Raw genomic sequence first — 7,669 nt, forward strand, 5'->3', positions numbered from 1 at the left:
TGGTCTCTGTCGTGGAGTATCCTGGAGTATTCTGCCTCTGTCAGCCAGGCCTCCTTCCATTCCATATGTGCACTGGAAAGGAAATTACAAAGAAAGAAAAGTGTCCAAAACCCACACCAGAAAAATTTGCAACCCAGCAATGGGCAAGTAAATAGATTCCTCATGCCAGAAATGGGAGGGAAAAGAGTAAAGCAGTGCCTGTGGCTCTATGGAGAACATCAGAACAATACTGCTGGCCACCAACTGCTAAAGTGAATGGCACCAGCTTGATATATCTCTCCATCGTTTCTTGTAGGGTGTGCACAGAGAGCTGTTCCCCAGAGTGTGTTAAGGGGAGGGTATGATCTCAACACTGACAGCAGCAGTGCAATTTCTGCTAAAGGGAGGGTTCTGGAGGGAGCTGGGTGGCACACGTGCTTGTGGTAAGGAATGGAGTCCTCTTGCACTTCCCTTTCCTTTCTGAAGAAGGTAATTGCTGGGAAGGTGGACACTGTTATCACTGGTACCTTGTATGCTTGGATTTAGTCCCCACCCTGGGGTGAGTTCTTGGGCACTAACACAGAATAAACATTATTAAGGGGTGTGTGTGGTTTTCTCACCTCCAAAATAGTTCTCAAACATTGCCCTTAAAGCCCCCTCCAGAAAGGTCATGGGATTTAATGGGTGAGTTTACCTTATTCACCTGTCTCACCTGGGATTCTTGGGTGTTTCTAAGCTGCAAGAGCAACTCAGGCAAGGCCAAAAGTGTTACGCCAAACTGCATTTCAGCCAAAGTATCCAAGAGGTCCCATGTGTGGAGAATATTTCTTATTCTGGTTTTGGAGTTACATGCTCTAGAGCATTCTGTGTTTGATGGGTTTGACAGGGATGAAGGAGAGGAGGAGAGGGAAGTTCTGTTTGGAGGGGTGTATAACACCAAGGAGCCTGCAGCTCAAAGCTGGAGGACAGGGTGACCTTGGTCTGGATCACACAGCAGCTTTCCCTTCTCTCCAGGACTTAGTGCCTTGTGGAGAGACTGTGGACAGACAGTCCTGTGTGACCTGTGTGCTTCCTCACCCGAGGAGTTTGCTCTGGAGCTGGGATGGCCATTCTAAAAGAAATGTACTGTTTGAGAAATCTGCTGGAGTGTGGAATGTGGATCAGTTGCTTTCCCCAGCCTGTAGGCAGCCTGACAGGGTGGCTGGGACAGAGCTGCATGACCTCATTGTATTGCAGATGAGGTGTGAAGAGTGGCTTCAGTTTTTGTCATTTTGCTGCCAGGTGATCTAGAAGAATCTCACATTTAGTTTGCTGTTTCCCTGGTCTAAAAACGTTTTTTGAGCTTTTCTCAAGTGTCAGCTGAAATCTCCAGCAGCCCCTTCCATGCTTTGAAATCTTTCAGTTCCTGCTAGAAAATGAGTTTTCAAATTCAAAAAATCAAAAAAAGTGCATGGAAAAACTGAGAACGGAACTGTTAAATCCTATGCAGCATTAACCATCAGGATTGTTCACTACACTATTGATTTCTCCATTTGATTGATTAAAGCTTTATTCTTTAGTGTGAATTACTGACTCAGCCCTTGCCTGCTGTTTTTGTTATGCACAGAGTGTAGTCAGGCTACCCCTGGATATATTAAAATGAGGATATGAGTTTTCACATACAAGTTAGTGAGTGAAGTGTTTGCCAGACACATCACAGTTCATACCGGACTCTGGCCTAAAATTCTTCTTCACTGCTTCCACTTGTTTTCAAGAAGGATTTGAGCATTTTGGGGTGTTTTTCCCCCCTTAGCTGCTCAGGAGGAGGCTGCTTCCAAATGTAAGGTACTTGCAAAATGTAAGGTACTTGCAAAAATCAACATGCTAGGGCAGTTGCTGCTCCAGACCAGCAGCTCCCTGTGAATCCCCTTTTCCACAGGCATTTCACGCGTGGCTCTGCAGCTGGGTCACCTCCGGCACCTGTGCATTGCTGTACACATGCTCCAGGCTCACACAGAGATGCAGGGCTTTGACATGGGCTGCCACACTGGGGATGCCATGCATGATGGCTTTCACTGTCTAGACCACAATTCCGCATACACGCACACACAAAAATATAATTGGGATTACAGAGGATCAAAAGCAGACTGGAAGCCAAAAAGATCAGACAGTTGGGGGAAAATTGGAGCACAGCAAAAAGGAGGAATGGTTGCAATGTGTGCATGAGCTGTGTGCTGATCAGTGCACTGTAGTTATTGCTTTTGTAGTGCATCAAGCTAAAGGCTGTAGTCAGTACAGTCACACTGCTGCTTCCAGCATTGTGTTCCAGAAACGAACTTGAGGGAAAAAGTTACTGGGAGATTGATGAGAACTTTCAGGGACTAAAAGAGAGCTGAATAATGGGTTGTGTGGGGTAGATAGGTTTGAGGAGTGGATTGCAGACTGGCCTTAATGAATAAACAAAAAGTAAAATTGAATTTTTTGTAACTGTCACCAGCACGCGGAAGAGGAGGAGTTCAAATTGTAGAAGGAGCAGTGGAAGATAGATTTTAAGGGCGTTCTTCTAGAAATAGTGAGGGTCAGGTAGGGCTTGTGCTTGGTAGGTAAAGCCCACGTTAGACAAATCTCCGAGTGCTGTGGGTAGGCATGATCCTCTGCTGGAGCTGTGCTGGGACACGGTGGCGTTTCGCTCTGTCCGTGCTCCTGGGTAAGTCCGATGCTGTGGCATCTGTTTCGGCTTCGGGAAAACTACCTCTTGGGGTGCTGCCTGCGGGGAGCACTGGGGAAGCCCCTGGGCAGGCGGTGAGGTGGTCTCTGGGGAGCTGCAGCCGAGGGGGCGGGCTGGGTGCCCAGTCCCCGGGCCCTGTCCCGCCCGCTCGATCGCCCGCCCGCTGCCCGCGACACGTGGGAGCCCGCGCCCGGGGGCGCCACTGCCGCGCGCCGCCGCCAGCCACTCAGGAGGCGGTATTCAAATCACTGCCCAGCGGCAGCCAATCAGAGGCGAGGGGGCGGGGGTCTCCCCGCGGTTCCCACGGCGAGCTTCATTGAGGGGGGAGCTCGGCGGGCGGCGAGGTGCTGGGAGCCATAGGGAAGCTGAGGTACTGGGGATACTGGGAGGTACTGGGAGCACTGAGCACGGCCGGCTGCATGCATACCAGAGGCCCTGGGGATCACAGCATTATCCTGACAGTAGGCCCCAAGGGCTGTGGGGAGTAATGATTTGCCCATCAGGCAGTAGGGTACCGGGGGCTCCAGCCACGAGTGGCAGTCCGTCGGCAGTGATGGGCAGCGATGTTGGCGTGTTTTGTGCTGCAGGGGAGTGTTTAGGCTCCTGTCAAGCATTTTGTGTGAACAAGTCAAGCAAACACGCCCCAGTGTGAGGGATGCTGCAAGGCTGGCACCTAGTGCAACTTGCTGTACTGAAAATGAGTGCACTGACAAACAAAAATTATAGCTTTGTTTTTGGCATTGACGTTTGGTCTTGGTTGTTTTGAGGAGCAGCCATAGCTTTGATCTGCTCTGACTAAAATGTCCATGTTTAGGGCACCAGTGGCATGTTCTCATCTCTGTCCTGTTGGTGCCTCCTCCAGGTAAATTAGGCAGAACCCTCCCAGCTAAGATCAGCTCCTCAGATCCGAGGGCTCACTCTCAAACCTTGCAGGACAGAGGAGGTGATGGTGGGCAGGATGCTTGCAAAAAACAGAAGTGTGGATCCCAGCTGTCAAGCTAGCAATGCTTGTTAACCTTCACAGTTTTGCAGTCTGCTGTCCTACAGGCCTCAAAATTTTAGTAGGATTAACAAGTTTAAGAAGAGTCTCAGTGGGTTTCCAAATTTCCTAAGCTGCCTAGAGCTTTATGACCAATATAATTAAGAAGAAAGGTTTAGTTTTTGTGCCTTTTAAGAGAGAAAGAACATTTCCATCAAACAAAATAGCAGGAAATGTACATCATTCCCTCTGTTCACAAGGACTCTCAAACTGAGGAGTTGTTTCAGGGTGCCGTGCCCCTTCTAAAAGAGGTCCCTGCTAGAGCACATTCTTCTTTTATTACCTGTATTTACATAGATCACCTTGGGCCCGGGTTCCCTTTGATTAGAGTATTTACAGTTGGGAGCAGCAATCTTCAGTCTGGAAATAACATTCCTGCTTCCACAGCTTCTTCTGCTGCTATTCCTTCCTCCTTTTTCTCCTAGCTGGCGCCTGCCAGTTGCCCACCAGCCAAAGATCTTCATCCCTGTTATGCACAATGTCTGGTTCAGTGGATGACGTGCCTTGCATGAACTTTGAAGCCAACGTATTTGCAAAGAGCCTGTGCCAGCACTGTTTCCGAGCCGCAGGGGCTCACCAGCATGCTATCCAGGTGAGCTCCTCCATCCCACCTGCAGGCTATGGATACTTCATTAAGGGCCGCTTCTATACTGGGACTTCAGCTGCCTTTTTAGAGACAGAAATCCCTAGGACAAAGGCTCAGCCAGGATTTCTAGATTCCTTGTTGGGGAAAACCTCTATGGGCAGAGAGTCTTTCCAGGCATAGGAATGCTTAATTTAACTGTGCCAGACCAAAGCCAGGAACCAAGCTTAGCAGGGAAGTTCTGGACACTGGATACAAGGGGCTTAATACACCCTGGAAAGGAAAGCAGGAGTGTCACATATGCAAAGGAGTGCACTGAGTACTAGCAGAGCAGGGACCCACCCTGTATTAATCTCTGTTTGACACTTGCTGGCATTTACAGCTTTGCCTCACCTTAAATATGGTCCTGGTCGATTCTCTGTGGCTTCAGCTGTTGGCTTGGGGCCAGGGCTCAGTTTTGTTCCTGAGGCAGCTTCAGCAGGCTGTTCCCAGAGGAGAAGACAGGAGAGGGATAAATCTCATGGGCTTTTGGGCTCCAGATACCTTGATCCAACACAATCCTTTGGGACAGGGCTGGACACACAAGCTACTTGGCTGTCTCCGACTGGGCAACAGCTGGTTTCATGTTCACAGCGGGTTTCGTGTTGTTTGGCTTGCTCCAGGAGCAACTGGCCAGGGATGATGAAATAGTAATGAGCCTCCCTCTCTCTTTCTCGTCCTCTCCTCCTGGCCTTGGGCCCTCTAAGGTTACCTCAGCCCTTCACCCTCGATCTGCTCAGAGCTGTCACCTCTGAGCGAATCCTGGTGCAGGAGAGACGCTGGAGGGAAGGCGGTGCAGACAGCTGGCTCTCGAGAGCCTCCCCCACTGCTGCTTATAAGCCCCGCAGGTAACTGGGGCCAGGGAGAATGCTGAGACACCTGCAAGCCCTCACAGAGAGAGGCAGAGGCTGGGATTACAGCCTTTTCTGCAAAAATCTTCCTTCCTCTTGGCTCCACTTCCTCTCCCTGAGCTATCCTGTTGGTGAGGGAGAGAAGCTACCAGCAGCATCAGTGCCAACACGGGGGGGGAACAGTTTCCCTGAACCCTCACCCACGCATGAAATCTCTGGGATGTCTGCAACATTCAGCATCATATAGGAGCGTGATGGGCCTCTCTGGCTCTTTGATGTAGAAGGAAAACCTCAGCGGTGGGCTGAGAGAGATATCAAGAGCCCTGGAGGCCAGGCTGCTCTCAGAAGAGGTAGAAGAAGCAGGCATTTCTAAGGGGCAGCTTTATCCTCATCCTTGGCACGCTGACAGCACCACTGCACCCCTTCTTCTCGCAGGATCATGCCACGGAGGTTCCAGGGCACAATCCCTGCACCGACGCAGTCCCAGGAGAACCCTGGGACTCCCTCCATATTTTAGCCCCACAGTGTGAGGTATACGTGTGTGTGGGCCCGGCGGAGGGCACGGAGCGGTGAGTACCAGCCAGGAGCCCTGCTGCTCCAACAAGCCCCTTTGGTGGGAAGAACGGAGAGGGAAAGTGGGAAGCCAAGCAGTGGGAAATCAGCTCCCTTTTCCCTGATGCTCTGCAAGCTGGTGCCTGGGAAAAAGGACTGAGAAACCTCCATGCCCTCTAACCATTCCTCTGGGCTGTCCCTGGAGAGGTCAGGGGGCCCCTGAAAGAATCTCCTTCATCCTCATTCCCTCCAGAGCAAGGCTAGTGGTCTCAGGAGGGGCTCTGCCAGCCTCTACCCATCCAGTAGAGAGTGAGTCAGTGTGGCTTGGGCTGCCAGTGCTGTCACTCGCCCCTGAGCTCTGCGGGCTGTGCTGACCACCAGCTGTCCTCTCTCCCCGCCCCACAGCTGGCACGAGAGCAGGCGATATCCCCCACTCAGCCCCGGAGCTGAGGGTGAGCACAGAGAAACTGGCACCGACCCCAACACCTGTGCCGAAGCCAACTCCACGCTTGCCAGGGTGAGACGGGGATCTCTTGTGGTTTGGGTTATTTTGGTCTCCTCAGCTCCCCTGGCCCTTCAATGCCAATTTTGCTGGGCCCATTCAGCAGGTTCCTGGGCACACAGACATGTTGGATTTGCCTCTCTGCCTCTCCTGCCTTGGGCAGATGGAAGAAGGAGCCCATGACGTGCAGGAAAGTGGATTTGATGATCCTTATGAGTCCCTTAAAACTTGAGATATTCTATGATACTAAGGTCCTGAGATGCAAGGGGGGATTAGCTGAGACTCTTAGTCCCCACAAAGGAGGCTGTCCCACTAAAGAGCTTATGAGATTTGCTCTTGGATACTCCCATGTGGATTTTTCTATGTTGTTTCTTGCCATCATTGGTCTGGCATTATCTTACACTCATACAGCTCCTCTTCTGGTTCCTTTTTGCCAGCAGCTTTGGGCTGAACAGGTTGTAAGTTTTCAAATATATTTTTACCTCCTTCCAGCCCACAAAAGCTATTAGTCCCCGTTGCAGAGATGTGCCCTATCTTGTCTCCCAGGAAGGGGAAATGACCCGGTTGTGGGACAACACTTTGGGATCAGGCAAACGAGACATGATGAGCTACTTGGGCCATAAGGAGGAGGTGCGGTCACGAGCCCCACAGGCAGACAGACCCAGGTGGGCTCAGCCTGTTCCCTCTGGATCTTGGGTGAGAACTGAAGTCCAGGGCTTTAGGAAGGAAATCTGTCCACTGAAAGCAGGTATACTCTTGGTTTGCTCCTGTGTGAGACCCTTGTTCTGGTTTGCTTTCCATCCAGGGGTCTCTGAGGTTCAAGGCAGATTTCTGTTTAGATTTAGCATCTCTTTATCCAATTCTAGTCCCAGGAAGTGTTCAACACATCCATGGGCACAATGTGAGAGTCTATCTGTGTGTGTTCTGGCTGTGAACTGTGGGCATCTCGGGTGCTCTCTATCTGCATGGTTTGGCATGCCCTCAACTCAAAGTGCCGTGTTCCAGTGCTCCCACCCTGTCTCGAGGGAGTCTGGGTTTTATCTCTGCCCTCCTGGACCGTTTCTAGCTCTCCTCCGAAGACCTGCTTTGCCGTGGATGTGGTGGCATCCCGCGTCGCTCACGCCTCCCCCAGTAACGGCCTTCTCCCCGTCCCAGAGCACCGTCCTGCCAGACAGAAACCCGAGAAGAGCTGGCCAAAGCACCGAAAAACTGACCCTCCCTGGGCATCCACCCTGCCACATGCCTCAGCTGGCTCCCTGCCGGCCCGCAGTGACCTGCTGGGTGGCAGTGGGCACCTCTCTGGCCCACGGGTTTGGGAGTCTCACGGACACTCTGCCAGTGGGGGTGCTGAGGGGCAGCATGGACTGGAGAGGCAGGAGTACACGGTGCTTGCAGATCTGCCCAAGCCCAAGCGCCT

This window comes from Zosterops lateralis, assembly GCF_965231275.1.
Source record: "Zosterops lateralis genome assembly, chromosome: 4".
Classification (NCBI taxonomy): Eukaryota; Metazoa; Chordata; class Aves; order Passeriformes; family Zosteropidae; genus Zosterops; species Zosterops lateralis.